This window comes from Athene cunicularia (assembly GCF_003259725.1).
Source record: "Athene cunicularia isolate RWA chromosome Z unlocalized genomic scaffold, athCun1 chrZ_part1, whole genome shotgun sequence".
Classification (NCBI taxonomy): Eukaryota; Metazoa; Chordata; class Aves; order Strigiformes; family Strigidae; genus Athene; species Athene cunicularia.
The window spans coordinates 18,362,130-18,377,598 of record NW_020799142.1 but is presented as its reverse complement, the minus strand read 5'-3'; the positions used below and the strand labels follow the sequence as shown (position 1 = coordinate 18,377,598).

The 15,469-nt window shown below is 38.9% G+C and overlaps 1 protein-coding gene across 1 annotated transcript in view; it reads left to right on the top strand.

Moving 5' to 3' along the window:
* The window catches only part of ITGA2 (integrin subunit alpha 2), a 69,393-nt gene that overhangs the window by 356 nt on the left and 53,568 nt on the right, over positions 1-15,469 (top strand). The window lies entirely within an intron of this gene.

The following is a 15,469-nucleotide window of genomic DNA, read 5'->3' as shown; positions in this document are numbered from 1 at the left end:
CTGCGAGCGCGTCCGCGGTTTCTGGGCCAGGGGCGTGTGTGGTTGCGGCCGCGTGTGGAGTGCGGTGCACCGGCGGCGTTTTTAAAGGCGGTTAAGCGCCTAAACTCCCGCGCTGGCATGGAGTTCACCTTTCCATAACATGGAGTGTGCGCGCGCTGGGGGCGGGGGGCACGGGTGCAGTTTGATGGGTGAATTCGCGGTTATGTGGTAGTTACGCCTTTCAGTAAGGGACGAAGATACTCTCACTGTGGATGTTGTTCCTAATTTGCAAGATTCCTCTAGGTCTGTTCCCACCCTGTTGGGCAGATGTCGCTCCTTGGAAAAGGACAGGGAAACTTGAACCATCTCCTCCTTCTCTTGGCTGACGAAATCACCATTACATATATTTTCCTAGGAACTATAAGCCATCCTATTCACTTGCCATGAGCAAATCCCAAGCACTTCCAGAGTTTTAATATTGCTGTATACTCTCACAAGCCCTTAATTAGCAAGTCACTGAAGAAGCAGCGTAAAAATAAGTTTTTACTGATGAGCTGTCCCAACTTGTTCTTTCAGTAACTATAGCAAACACCGCAGTGGAATGTGCGGCTGCAGGGTATGAAATCAAATACAAAAATATTAACCTACAATGAGATCTACAGTATACAAACAACCTGGTGATTTTTTTAAAAAAAAAGAAAAAGTCTTAAAAGTACCAATAGGCAAAACATTCACTCTGCACTCTTGCTTAATCCATCTTTCATTCTCCTGGTTACAATCACTGCACACCAGGACCATTAACATGCCCAGTAATTCATGGGGTTTTAGGATTTGCAAAGGTTTGTCAAGAGGTGCTGAAAGCAGAAGGACTGATTCCAAGAGGAGTATTCCCCTGATAGCAAGACTGACAATGGTCCACCTTGTTCAGGCACTATTCATGATTTGTCTTCATTTATACAGTTGAAAGCTGTCATAATTCTGATTTCAGATATGTCATTTGATGTTAGTGCATGTAATTGCTGAGTTAATACTCACGCCTTTTTGATCTTGTAGTAGAAGGGAAGAGAAGGTTTCAGGGTGGGAGCATTTTCCCCAAGTGACTTGGAGTCCTGGTGTGGTGGTACTGTTACAGCTTTCCCATAATGATTTAAAAATTGACTGGATTCTAATCAACTGTTTCACTTTCAAAGGTGATATTCTTGAATTTAGTTGGGCTAGCTTAGCTGAATTAGTACTTCAAGAAAATATTACGAGTTTATTTTATACTTCATTTTATGTCAGTTTATTCACTTCTAAATTATCTACTGTATTAAATGGACCACACCAGGGTATTGCTTTATTGTGTCTCCAAACTCAACCGAAAGTAAAGGTGTGGACTAGTCATTGTTGGTGTGTACTTCTGTGTTTGGAAAGTCATTGAGACTTTGTGGATGCTACAAGAAGAAAGGAATAGAAATGCAATAGAACTACTGTTTTCATAATATAACTTTGCTACCAACTTTGTTATTCATTGACCAAAATGTATATGGCATACAGAAGTAGATTATGTTAAGAGGAATAACAGTACATGAAAGGCAACCTATACAACAAAACCTTATGCTTTCTGTTGTAACACAGTGCTTTTAGATGCTTATAGGTTTGCCACATCTAGTTCTTTAAATTTACATTTTAAGCATCCATTTATTTCCTTAGTCTGTTCTTAAAAACCAGAGCCAAAATAGATCAACTTTTTCTGAGAGTGAGGCCAGTGGAAAATACAGTAGCTTTCCTCAGCTCAATTCTGGTAACATTTTCTTTGGAAAGCTCTAGTGCCCTCATGCTTCAGAGTAGATATTTGAAATTTGGCAGGAAGGTGCTAATTGCATTGTCTTGAAAATCTACCTAAATTTGGCCAAGTAACAAATAATTGGAAAACTGCATTCCTCTGGAAAGAAATCTATTTTTATCAGCCTGATTCTAACGTAAATTCTGTCCATCCTTGGTCTGGAGCTCGGTCAGACTTCCTCTGTTACTGGAATTGTAGCGAGGCATATCTGTTTTCAGGTGTAGACCTAGACCTCACACAAACACAGAAACTCTCCCTTGTGTTCTCATGTTCTTTGGTATTTTACAGCAATCGCCCTTGATGTTTGAGCCACTCTTGCTTTCCAGTTTGCTTCTGTGATCTGGTCCACTGATTGTCTGTACTGCATATTGTTAGCTGATTCCTGGGCTCTGAGTGAACCAGCTTGTTCTACCTTTTATGAGAATTACTCAGTTTGGAGTCAGTTCTCCAGCAGTAATGTTGGAAGACAATGACTAGTGGAGGGAATCAAGTTTAGTGTGACCTCACGTGTATTATCTCAGCAGGCCTTCACATTTAAGCCCACCACACACCTTCCTGTAGCAACCCAGGATGTGAATAACTCTGACACATTGTTAAAATACCCACTCTGTGAAGCACACATCCCTCTCATGATCTAACTCTGAAGTGAAAAATCACAGCTAAATAAGGGATGTGCCTTTTGGGCCACAGGTGTACCATTTGAGGACCACAAGTCCTCAAGCCTCCTTGTGGGACTCAGGCAGCCTGATGGAGAAAGCAGCCCTATCTGAAATTGGAACGGGGGAGGTTGTCTGAAATTCTGGATAGAATCCAGAATTTCCAAGTGTAACTAACCCCTTTTCTATTTGGTACGTATCCGGCCTGTGCAGATGTAAACCATCCTGTTGTTCTTGGGGACCCGCTGGCAACGGGCTGTAGAGCTATATAAAGGGGTAGGAGAGGACCCCACTAACATAGTCTTTTTCTTTAGATCACTTTTATTTAAACTGGAATGAAAGTTGTGATAAAAGAGATAAACAGAATTTAACATGTAAAAGTTAGGAAGTGCCTGAAATAAGTTAGCAACACTGGATTTGTCCTATCATCAATGTGTCATGCTGTTGCTGCTAGTGGACAGGGGAAGGTAGTGTGATTGAAGAGGCTGGGATTTCTTCCTTGCTTAGATTTGAAATTAGAAGATGTTCTATGAATGAGGAAAAAGGTAGGATGAAGAGAAAGGATTATGTTTTGTTTTCTCTTGCAAAATTAGACTCTTTCTCTCCCGTTTTTTTTTTATCACAAAAGCAGAGTACAATTTCAGGCGACTAATTTAAATCAAATCTTTGACATGTGGTTGGAGCTTTTGTGTTCCTCTCTTTCTCTTTGCTTAGCCAGGGGTTCTCAAAACTGAAGCTGCGTTTTCACGATCTGGTTAAGCTGACCTGAATGTGGGGCTGACGCTGCAAGGACATTTTGTCCATTCCTGATTGCATGTTCCTACCAGCTTCCCTGTGCTACCACTGGGGCTTGGTCTGGGGAACAGGTCAGGGACGATTTGCCTGAGTAATTTTTTCCCTTTTTTGGGCCAGGTCAGTACTGGAGATGAGCTAAACCGATTCTATTCGCTTGAGCAATTTATTTAAGTGTTAATGCTGGCATAGGGGACAGTCAGAGCTTGTAGCCAGAGGAGGGAGGGAAGTTGGAAAAGTCCTTTTCACTGGTAGCCAGCACTTCCACTGGCTTGAGCTGGTTGTAGGAGTTCATCTTGACATGCAAAGCTGCTGTGAATTCACAGCTGTGAATGAAGTCAATGGAAATTGTATTTTGAATGTGCTAAGTATTCTGAAGAAATAAGGTTTTAGCTATACCACTAGATATCCAAAAATAGTAAGTAATTTTGACCAATTTTTTTTTTTTTTTTTTTTTTAATGGAGCTAAGGATGATCTCTCATTTCACTTTTTCACTTAAGTGTTGAAAAATAAATTCTCTGCACTTGAAAATACTTATATGCTTATGGTCAAGCTATGTGTAGATGAATCCACAAGGAAGCTGCTAATACAGTAGGTTAAAATATGACACATAAAAAGTACAAGGCCATGTTCTGAGCATCAAGGACTAAACTGATAACTGAACAGCAAGTGAAAATTGCACATTTGGTGCAATAAATGCAGATAAAAGTCCAAGTGAGAATGTGGTGTGATCGTAACACACAGACACACACATCAACTTAAAGCTGTGCAACTCACCTTAATTTCTCTCTTTCTCCGTTTTTGTGATCTTTTGTTACCTTGCTGTTTTATTATCATGTTTGTGAGTAATGTTAATGTTAAAAATAATTCTAAAATCTGGAGACTGTTTGAAAGCAGGCACCAACAGTGAACTCTTCTTAAACTAAAACTATCGCGAGTTTTTCCTACTTTAGGGGAGTTTGTTAGGTAGTAGAAGCGTTATTATATATTTATTATTTTTGGAGTTTTGCCTTTCACAGCATTGCATGCTGAAGTAAGGCTCCATTCATACTGTATTACAGGACTTGTATTTTGTACAAATTATGTTTATTTTAGAAAGTATACAGGGTATTACCATCACACTTCCAAACACATTAACAGTTAATATTTATTTGTGCATAATTTGGGCAAAGTCAACATTAGACCTTACCAATAAGTTTTAACCGTGTGCTGTCTGGCTCTGGAACAGTTTTTGAATTGTTCTTTGCTTTTTCAATTCAGTGACATAGAATTTTGATTTAAGAAGTCAAAGGAGTAAAAGGACTAATACTCTCTGGTTTTATTGTGTTTCTTAGCCACTACATAAATGTTATTCATTGTGGTCTTTCTTCACTATTGTTCATTTTTGAATGAATTAAAGTGGGTTTTTGCATGTACTTCATGTCATGTATTTTCATGAGGGCTAATAACTGGAACTGCCAATGTAATGGCTTAATGTCAAAACAGCTAAAAGTGAATAAACTACTTTCCTGTAGGGTTAATGCAGGTAAAATGGAATTTCTACATCTTCAGACAAGTAAAGCAAGTAATTTTCACCAGCAGAAATCTTGAGCAGTCTCTATCCAGTGTTGTCGTTTTCATTTAAAGGTTTCCTTTGTTAGGCTCTGTGCAGGCCAGTTCCCATTTCCATGGTGACCATGCCGAAATGCAGACGGGACACAGGCTGGATTCTCCTCGGTGTAGCCATGCACTTGCATACCAACACATGTTATCTGTTTGGCTTAGAACATTTCCATTAGCAGTTTTAATGTTTAGGACTTCTTTTTCACATAGTGATCTCTGGCTCAGTGATACTGTGCTGTGTCTAGGATTTCAGACCTTGTACAGCGAGAGAAAGCAAGTTGATAAGCTTATTTTTTATGTAAATAAATTGGTCGTGCTGTTCCCATTCCGATTAATCTAGTATGTCAGAGAAATGTCTCAGGCTTGGTTTTCATTTCTGTTAAAAGAGATAATGGAGAAGAATTTTTATTTATAAACATTTAGGTGAAAGACTGACATGTATCTGTACTAAGTAGTTATATGAACTGGGCACTGATAAAAGAATAATAAAAATAAATTAATGTGAATTACAGGGGATAAATGATACCTTCTGTCTGTATTAGCTGAGTGTGTGTGTGTATCCCTGTAAAGCAATATGCAATAATGTGCTTCCTGCTCAAGCTGTGCTCATTTTCTGGAGGTGGAAAATACTAAAGGCATCTAGTGGAGTCAACATAAGCTGTGAGCATTTCCATTGCTTCCAAGTCAGTCTGGGAGTTCCAAATTACCAAAGAAATTCAGTATTGTGAATGCTAGTAATTGTTACTTTGACTTAGTCCCTGAATAGCATTTCAGGATCTTCAGAGGACTAAGTTAGTTTTATTTTCTCCTGGAGATGCATTTTTTTAACAATCTATGACTTGCATATTATTCAGGACTTAAAAGAGGAATTATACAGGCAGAGAAGTAAGGTCAACACAGACTCTTTGAATGCAGGATGAGCAAAGATGTTTTGTGTGTAACTGAATGGCATCTGCATGGTTGAATGTCACATACAATAAATGTCACAGATTCTTTTGTGCCTTTCAAATTACTGGTAGTCAGGGTGAAGGGCTTGGAAGTTATGCACAAACCTGGTAGAACTCTCTTGCCCTTAAATCCTGCTTCCAAGTTCATCATTCTTCCTTCATTTCGTACAGGATGGGTTTTTTTTATTCGCACACATCTCCTTGGCTAATACAGTTGGTTATTTCTAAAGAACTGACAATAAAGAGATCTTGAGAAAAATTACTGTTAACAGCACACTTCTGGAAAGTAGCATATTGCACTGTGGAAATATCTACAGTTTGAGGATGGGGGGCTGTGTGAGAAAAGTTTGAATTAGGTTTTTACCTTTTATCCATCTATCTGCCTGTCTAGCTATCAGTCTCAAATATAAGTGACCCTTAAGCAAGAAAGCCGGTAGTATCTGATACTGTGTTAATGGTATGATGTAAAGATGGATGTAACAGTAAGACTGCAGATGCCCAGGCTGCCTGAGCTGCTGGATTACCCAGTAAATAACTACCTTGAGATCGGACTTCTTACATGAATGAGGAATAGTCGACCTGTGCATGGCTCACATGAGTTTAGAACATTGATGGATGCCATTACAAGAAGCTGTGTACCCTGCACTTTTTTGGGGATGCGTTTGTGTAATGCTCTATGCTGCCTGGAGTAACTTTCACTCAACTGCAAAAGCACGCCAGATAAGAAATTCTGCTTCATTATGTAATCTCCTAAAACAAAAAAAATCAGTAAATTACTGGACTTAAATACTAAATTTAATCTTAACTGGTCCCGTTCTGTTAGTTAGGTGAATGTCTATGTAGGTGTTCATATCAGGGCAACCTGTGTCAAGAGTTAGTGGCCCAGTTTCTTAATAGCAGCATTCTACAATAAGAAGAGTAAACCACAGAAGAATCCCCTTGATAGACACCTGTCTGAAGCAGAAGCAAGTGGGGTATCTTGTCCCTGGGTAAGATGTCCTAGGCGGTTACCGAATATCATTCCAATGGAGGGTGTGTGACTCAAATATTTCTGTGTCTGTATCCTTATTTCCATTTTCTGTTTGAGGAGAATGGTAATTGCTAACTGAAGAAAGGCACAACATTTTATTAAATAATCACCAATTCTACTTTCTGGAAATTGTAATAAGACAATAAGAGTAGTTCTCTAAAAATGAACTTGAGACCAATATAATCCAGTATTCCTACTGTGAAGTATAAAATTCAGTCTTTATGTGCAGTATTTCAGATACACATAGAACTGATTGGATTTACAGATATTAAACTTGCATTTATCTGAAATTTCTCAAATAAGAACTTAGCTAACCTTTCCTAAGTGGAAAATTTTAAGTGGCCTGATACTTTGTCTAACTATGCCTACCAAATAGAGGTCCCATTTAAATATGCCTGAAATATGTATAGGTCAAATTTAGAATAACAGAACTGACTGAAAATTAAGTAACTCTCTTAAGGTGAACAAAACAATAAACAGAGAAAAAATCCAGCAGCACTGCTTGTAGTCCTTTAGTAGCTCTGCTAATAATAGTTATCCATTGTACTCCAGCCTAATATCCTTTCATTTCATTGTACTTTCCCTTTTTTGGGGGGCTGTGGTTTGTTTTGGTTTTGATTTTTTTCCCAAACTGCCCAAAGCCAGTTCATCATATTGAACAGTAAAAAAATACTTTAAGAGTCTCTGGAGTTGTCTTTCGGAGAAGTCGAAAGCTACAATAGGCTTCACTTCACTGAAGACAAAAAGCAACTGTTCTGCTTTTGTCGCAGCAAGTATTATCTCCAGGAAACTCTTCTTGAATGTACATGGGCCCTTCTCTCTGACCCCAAAATGTACAATGGCTGCATTTTACAGAAAAGATTACTTCTTTCTGAACTCTGACTAGAGATAGCCTGTCACCCACCTGACCGCAGACATCTAGATACACCAGTCTGGTGGGTGGGCTGAGAGCTGGAAGAGTGCAGCCTGGCTGTAGCCCCACTTCACCTGAAACCTGGTCCCCCTGCCCCAGAGGGCAGAGTTAGGTGCCTTGGACTTGGCAGAGACGTACAGGCACTTTTAAAGTGCACAAAAAAAATATATGTTTACAAAGCAGAAAAGCAGTGGGAGTGTTTGACCTCCATCCCTCTTAGGCACCTGCATGAGGTACCTCCTTCCCCTGAGGTCAAGGGCGAGGAAGAATTTTGGGAGGTAGGTGTCTAGTTCAGCTTTTTTTCAAGAAGTAGCTGCCTGAGAAGTGATGGTAATAGTCACCTGAGAAATGTGGGCTTAGTTCTCCCTTCAGGTTCATGGCAATGTAGACCCACCTCTCAAACTTTTCCAGAAGCATCTTTGGTACCAGGCAATAAAGTAGTCAGAGAAACGCTGTCTCCTTCTCCTATTGAAACCAGGTCTCAGATCATCCCAGGATGCATATTTTATTTCCAAGCAGACGAGCACATCTTGCTTGTGGTGTGACGTCTGGGGCACTTAGCTGGGAGGAGAGGAGTTCCAAGTTGGCCCTTTTGGACTGCTCATGTAATTCACATTTGGTAAATAGGCAATGCATAAACCAAAATTGTTTAGCTATTTAGTTAAATCATTTAATTATTTAAAGCAGAATTTATTTCATCAGGAAGCATTCATTGCCTCTGGCCATGGTAGCAGAGTGGGTCTATGGAAGGGGAGGATACATGCTCTTAGACAGGGGTGCTTCTACACCTGTTGACACCTGTATTCTAAAATTTTATGTGACTTTGTATTATGAAACCTAGGTGACAAAAAATTTTAAGTTCATTCTGGGTTAGACAGTTACTGAAGTCTGGACTTCCTGGTTTGTTTTTCTGATTTCAGTGAGCCTAGGCCCTATCTGATGCCAGAATTGGTTGTTTCTGTGCGCATTAAGGAGGAATTTCAGGTGAATGATTGGGACCATCTACCTTATGATTCAGGCTGACAGGCTGTGAGCTCCCATTACAATCAGGGGAAAGAAATAGTTGTTAAGTCTGCTATAGGAAAACAAAAGTTCTGATAATTATAGCTCTTCCAACTATTGTATTATATATCCTGTGGTGCTTTAGAGGTTTTCTTGTTGCAGGAAGCTGATTTAGCAAACTTTTTAAAGCCAAGGCTGTTCTTGTTTCTGGGGCTGTCTCTTGACAGCACAGAGATCTGAGGTCCCGCCTAGCTCTTGAGAAGCTGAGAGGGAGGAACAGGGTCCTAAATGTGGTGTCCTAAATGGCATGATGGCAGAGTTGTTCTCAGGCCACTACAATTCTCAGGCTGTGACACTGGAGTGACAGAGAGATTGATAGTGATATAGTATGATATAATACACTAATACGTTACAATACACTGAAATTTTCCTATAGCCTAGAGTGTGATATGGATAGGGAAATAAAGACACCTTTTGTTGTTTTCCTGTCTTCCTGATACCTGTGTGCAAACATGCATTTTCATCTGTGTACAAACATGTTTTTGTAGCAGCTGAGATGAGCAAAGCAAATGGGGTATAGAGATAAGTCACATCAGTTTTGTTGTGATGACATGCATTTCCTCTGTTACAGTCGTAATGTGTCTCAAGCTTCTCTGACTATATTTGGAAATATTGCTGGTTTGGAAAAATGGTCAACAACTGATAATATGGACACAAAGAAAGAGAATTAGTTGGAGTGAAATGTTGCTAGAAAAGGCAGGTTTTATCATAGGGAAGCATGTGCAGTTTTCGTCATCGTTACTTGAGAAGCCAGTGACCTAACTGCATATATAATATATATGCTTGTCCAGCCTGTTAACCTCATGTAATTCTAATCTCTTCATGGCAATACTAAGAACAAACTGTGGTACTCTAAGGACAAAGTTGAAGAAATCCTGTTTGTTGTACCAAAAGAAAAGAAAAGCTGCAGGTCATGGTAGAAAGATGGAATTTAGGTGAATTTTCTGTAACACAAAGTTTTTTCCACTGAACTTAATGATGGAAACATGCCAGGGTAATAAATTTGAGTAGGCTTGAATACTTGCTGCCTTTATTAAAAACACATAGGAAGTTGTCAGTCCTGCAAGAACTGCTCTCAGTTAAGCATTACTTCGTAATCAGTTGTGTGTACAGTAGGTTGTTGAGATTTCTTAACTGCAGATGAAGAGAGCAGCTTATTTGTCTGCTGTGGGAGCCAAGGATGGCAATGTGTGAAGAGAATGGGTAAATTTAATTAGACCTCTACCTTTGCAGCAGTGCCAGAACAGTAAAATAGACAGCACCTGGTCATGTTATCCCAGTCTTTACAACTTTCCAGTCGCAGTTTGTGTGTTATATCATATTTGGGTTGCTTTTATAGCAGGTTATTGGTAACTCTTCTTGGATCATAAACAGTTGCAATTGAAAGAAAGTGACTTAGGCTTTCAACACACTTGCAGGCTTTCAGGCTGGAAGCTGACCTACTTCCAGGAAGGGGCAGTCAGCCAGCTATGCCAAGAAAAATTGTTGGAGGGAGGGAGGGAGAGGACGGGAGGAAGAGGGGTGGGAGGAAGTATTTGTTACTAAACGAGGCATTGTTTTTCCTTTCTTCTGGGTGCTGGGTTTTTTTTTGTGGCCTATGACTTATTTCTACACTAAACGTTATAATCTCTGTTAATTATTAAATAGTTTGAGATATTGTAGCTGATGTGAAGAAAATGTTAGTCTCAGGGTAAAAGAAAGTAAAACAGATGAAGCAATAAAATGAAGACTTGCTTTTTCAAGTCTCTGTAAGTATAATGAAATATCAACAAAGCAACTGAAGTGAGGATTGTAAAACACTCTTTTAGTATAAAAATTCCAGTGTCTTGCCAATCATGTTCTTTGTTCCTTCTGAGTCCTGTCAGAGGTTCGCATTGTCTTTATTTAGAAGGTTGTTCTCAGTAAGAAATCTGTTCAATCTGAAATAAAAACAGATGAACTGTGACTGTAAAACTGCTGCTGCTTCAGTACATGAGTTGATGATATATACGTACTGTTGTGACTATATACTGATGAGGTCATGCATATTGAAGAAAAAAATTACAAAAAAATAGAGAAGTAAATGTACAGGAGAAAACTAATGAGAAAATATTTTTTTACTTTGTATTGGGTGAAGGTTAATATACCATTCCAGACTGAATTATAAGAAGTCCTCTGTTTTCCTGCATTAAGTGGGCCAGATTCTGCATAGCCCTAGACAAGTATACTAAAGATATATCAAAAAGGTGTTTTATATTTATGCTCACTTACAGAAAAGCCCCAAACAGTGCAACCAATATAGAATTACTGATTTTGCATGAAAATGACTTGATTTGATGCCATCTGCGCATGCACACAATGCACGTACCAATACAGCAAAGCAGATCAGGCTGAAGACTAGTATGTTAGCAAAAAAATAAAGTGATTCCTTTTTTTTTGACAGATTTGCTACCTAAACAAACTCCTTGCAGTGAGAATTGCTTGGTGGCTTCAGAAAGCCACAATGAAGAACATCAGTACTTCAGTTCAAAAGAGTAAAGTAGCTGCATGCTGCTTGTTCTGTTCTTTATGTATTCACAGTCTTGTCAATAAAATCTTCAAAACACAATACCTTTTGAAAGCTTATTTTTAATATGGATTGTTCATTCTGTAACAATAGTTGCCTCATTTCAGTTGGATTATTGCTCTGATAACATAGATTCTGAATAATAAGGAGGCAACTTTTTACTCCTGCACCAAAATGTTTTGCCTTTTAATAAGAAGCAATGAAGTAACACTAAATATATTTACTACGAAGCAAATACTACTTGACTACCATGTTTCATAATTTTATTACTTTCCCTTTCCGCCATCACTCTACCTTTTGCCTAATATTTCAAGGACAGGAGATGAATACAGTGCCAACAGTATCTGTAGGTGCCTGTACTCTGTTTACTAACTTTGGAACCTGTGAGCCAATTTGAGCAAATTTTTGCAGAGGGATGACAAAAATAAAGTTGGGTATTGGAGTGAGACAAAATTGCTTTTACAAGTTCCCCGGCAACTAAGGAGATCCAGTGCAACTTTGCATGATACAAAACACCAGAAAATCTACCAAAAAGAGAGCCCCTAAAAAAACTTCAGTCATGGAGAAAGCTTGAACCAGAGTGTGCAATCCTCTCTGAGACCAAGTCAGCGGAAAGCAAGAGTTATGTGTTCTCTCATCCCTCCCATCCCTTTCTTTGTCCCTAGTGGGATCTGACAGGCTTCAGGGCTCTGCCAGTCTGTGTTCTTTGGAGGAAGAAATCTTTTAGACCAACTGGAAAATCTGTGTGGAATTTGTAGTGGCTCTTTTGGAGCAGTTTGACATAAAGGACAAAGTAAACCCCTCTTCTGGAAAGAATAGATACTTTAAAAAATGCTAGACTAGGCAATTAAGGCAGTGTAGGCTGTACACGTTTTACTGGCTGCCAATCTGTGAAACTGCTTCAGGAAACAGACAATAGTCCAGTGGGATTTTCTTGACGTTATCTTCCAAAACAATTCACAGACTAAAAAACTCATGCAAGGATGCGTGTAATGCTGTCTTGGTTTTACCATAATGCCAGGTCAGGGCCTTGCTCTTCTTTAGTGACTGCAGTCTTACCCCTTCCACCCCCAAACCCCGCAGCGTGCAGTCTGCTGCCCTGTTGGAGACTGCACGAGGGGCAGCAGAGGGGAGCTGCCGACAGGAGCTATTCCTGTTCCTTCTCCTGGCATCTTTACTGGTGTGAATGCTCGCTCATAAAGACAGATGGTTGCTTAGCTGGCTTATAAAACAAACTTTTTCTGTTTTATGGCTGGTACTGTCTTGAAGTAGCAAACACTATACTGTTAAGGAAAACAAATGATGTTTCCTTCACTATAAAGTTTCCTACGGGCAAAATATTAGATAAATTTAAAACTACTGTGTAGTGTGAGGTGGATCCTTACAGACTCAGTGTTCAAATTCCATCATGTTGCCTTTTTTCTTTATACAGTGATTGCTAGATGTGTTTGATGAAAATGATAACTAACAGCAGCAGCGAATGCCTCTATTTGACTGGATATTTTGAGAGGTGAGACTTGGCATAACTGAGTCTGTATGACTGTGGGATTCTGTCATATATTGCCTTCTTAAATTGGACCATCACCTTTGCAATGTAGTATAAAGTGACGTAGTCAGTTTTACTATTTAGACTGAAAACAAACATTTATTATGACTTATGATACAAAATGCAGACTAATATTTTTAGTACATTTTATTAAACTTTCATAAACTTTTTTCACAAACCAAGTAATCACAGAAAATCTGATTTCATTTTTCTCATCCAATTAAACATTTTATTGTTATACTGATTAATCTGAAGAATAGGTTACAATCTGAAAACTATTATAATCATTATATTAAATGATTGATTACCCAACAGACATTTTCTGCTTGCTCACTTTGATCTATGAGCTTTGCTTAGAAACTAAAAAAAATATAATCTGGGTGTACCTAATATGAGCTATTACTTCAGTAAACTTGCTTCAGCTTGTACTTCAACGGCAGCAAACAGGAGGCATTTTAGCTATCATTAGACATGTCATTTATAGTTACAGAAGAATTCCCACACGTTCAGACTTAAAGGTGCACAGTCAGAACATGTTTTGTGGTTTTTTTTCCTACTAGAAGCAAGAAAATAAGGGTGCAGAAGTATAGAAGCAGCAATGCTACACTGCAGCTCCTGTGGTATACACTGCAATAATGCAGTTGCTGAAATACAGGAATTCCCAGAAAAAGAATGCCATGCAAAGAGATACTGGAGTTTACTGGAAAGCTTACAGTTCCTTTTATCCCATTAAGGATTTTTTTTTTCTAACTTATCTTGTCTGAAGCTTAATATTGGGAGCTACTTTGCTTGATGAAGCTGTCATCTTTAAACCAAAGTGTCCAAGTCCCCTATCCAGTCAGTGGGGAGGAACTGCTGCTTTTGAAGTCTTCAGAGGGGCCTTCGAAGCTTTAGACTTATATCTGCCTTCCTTTGTTTCATACAGTCTGTTTATTTGACTGTAAATAAAGTACCATTTACAGACAGAAGCTAGAAAGTGGATTTTTACTTGCACGACTAATCTCTCATCATGATCGTTAGGTCACAATGTAGAAGTCTGTCACCAAAAGCTATTAAAATCCAGATACTGAATTAGTTTTCTTTATTTCAGGATTCTTAAATTATCAAAGTTCATTGCCTGAAGGCAGCAACAGATACTGAATCTTTCCAGCCTAGAATATACAGTACTTTGAACCTAGATACTTCAATGATTGGCACCCTTTTAGTGCATAAGAGACCCTCTGATTCTGGCACAGGCTTAAAATAGGTTTGAAGCAAACTTCCTAATTTTTTTTTTTGCTACAAATGCTTTCATTTCTTGTGCTGAATACTGTATTTAGATACATGTACAAAATAGATAAAAGACATCATTATAGTGCAAATGCTATATAAGATGGAGGAAAATTGCAGGAAAATGCATAGTATGTTATTGCAAGTTATATACTTGCTAGGCCCAAACCAAGTAGGATTTATGTGAAGTGAGTCTAAAAATCAAAAACCTACTAATGGTTATAAAAATGTGGATTTAGAAATGACCGAAATATTCTGAAACTATGGTTCACTTAATAATATTTGTGGTGAGTTAGCCTGTATTTGCTAGCTTTTCTACTTTGATTTTGCAAAGCAGTCATGAATGAGAAGCAAAGATGATCCATAAGAATAGTGCAGATGACAGCATGTCTTCAAAGGTGGGGTTTTCCAGTTGCATTTTTGCTCTTTTATTTTCTTTTTGCTGTCCTTGACTGGCTACCTGGTTAGAAAGTGAGGATTTTAAAGGCAGTTTTGAGAAGAGACCTATGGTCTTGCAAACATTTTCCCCATTATTCTGGGTAGAAATTCTTGCCCTCAAAGAACAGTCTCTGATGCTGCAGTAGTGCAAATGATTAAAAAGAATAAAATCAATCCCCAGTGGTAAATGGGAAGGATGGGTGAAATGGTTCAGTGAAGAGATCGGATGGAAAGCTGTGGAGAAAAAGAAGAGCATTGCTTCTGTAAGCTGTGATGAGGCCTAGAGGAACCAAAAGGAGCTAAAGCATCCCTGCACTGGGCAAGGCAGTCTCATTGCTCCTTGGAATCAGCCCCAGTCTTGAAGAAAGCAGAGCCACAAGAGCATCCCTGGAAGGTCCAGGGAGGGATGCTGCAGCACCTGTGGGAGGGCAAGGCATGAGATGGACAGGCAACATGTAACCCAGCACATGTTGTATTGACCCCTGTCTGACTTGTTAACAGTGTCCTAATGGAATCTGAACCAGCAGTGGGACTCCCCTTCAGGCTGTTGGTTGTGACATCCAGTTCTGGAAATTTTTGCCCTGGCTGTAGCATTTAATAAAGCCCTCACCTTGGACACAATTTGAAAGATCTTTGATGCATTTACAATGAAGTTGGCCAATGCACTTACAAGACATTTAGCAAAGTTAACATTTGGCTAGTGGTGTGATTTGCTAATAATTGTGTAACAGAGTCCAAGACAGTCAAGAGTTGTTCTCTAGATGTCATTGGATTTGAGGTCAGACTGGAAATGTTTATCATTCTGGGATACTTTAGGCTCTTCATTCAAAAGCCAGGGTTTAAATCTCTGTGTACCATGTAACT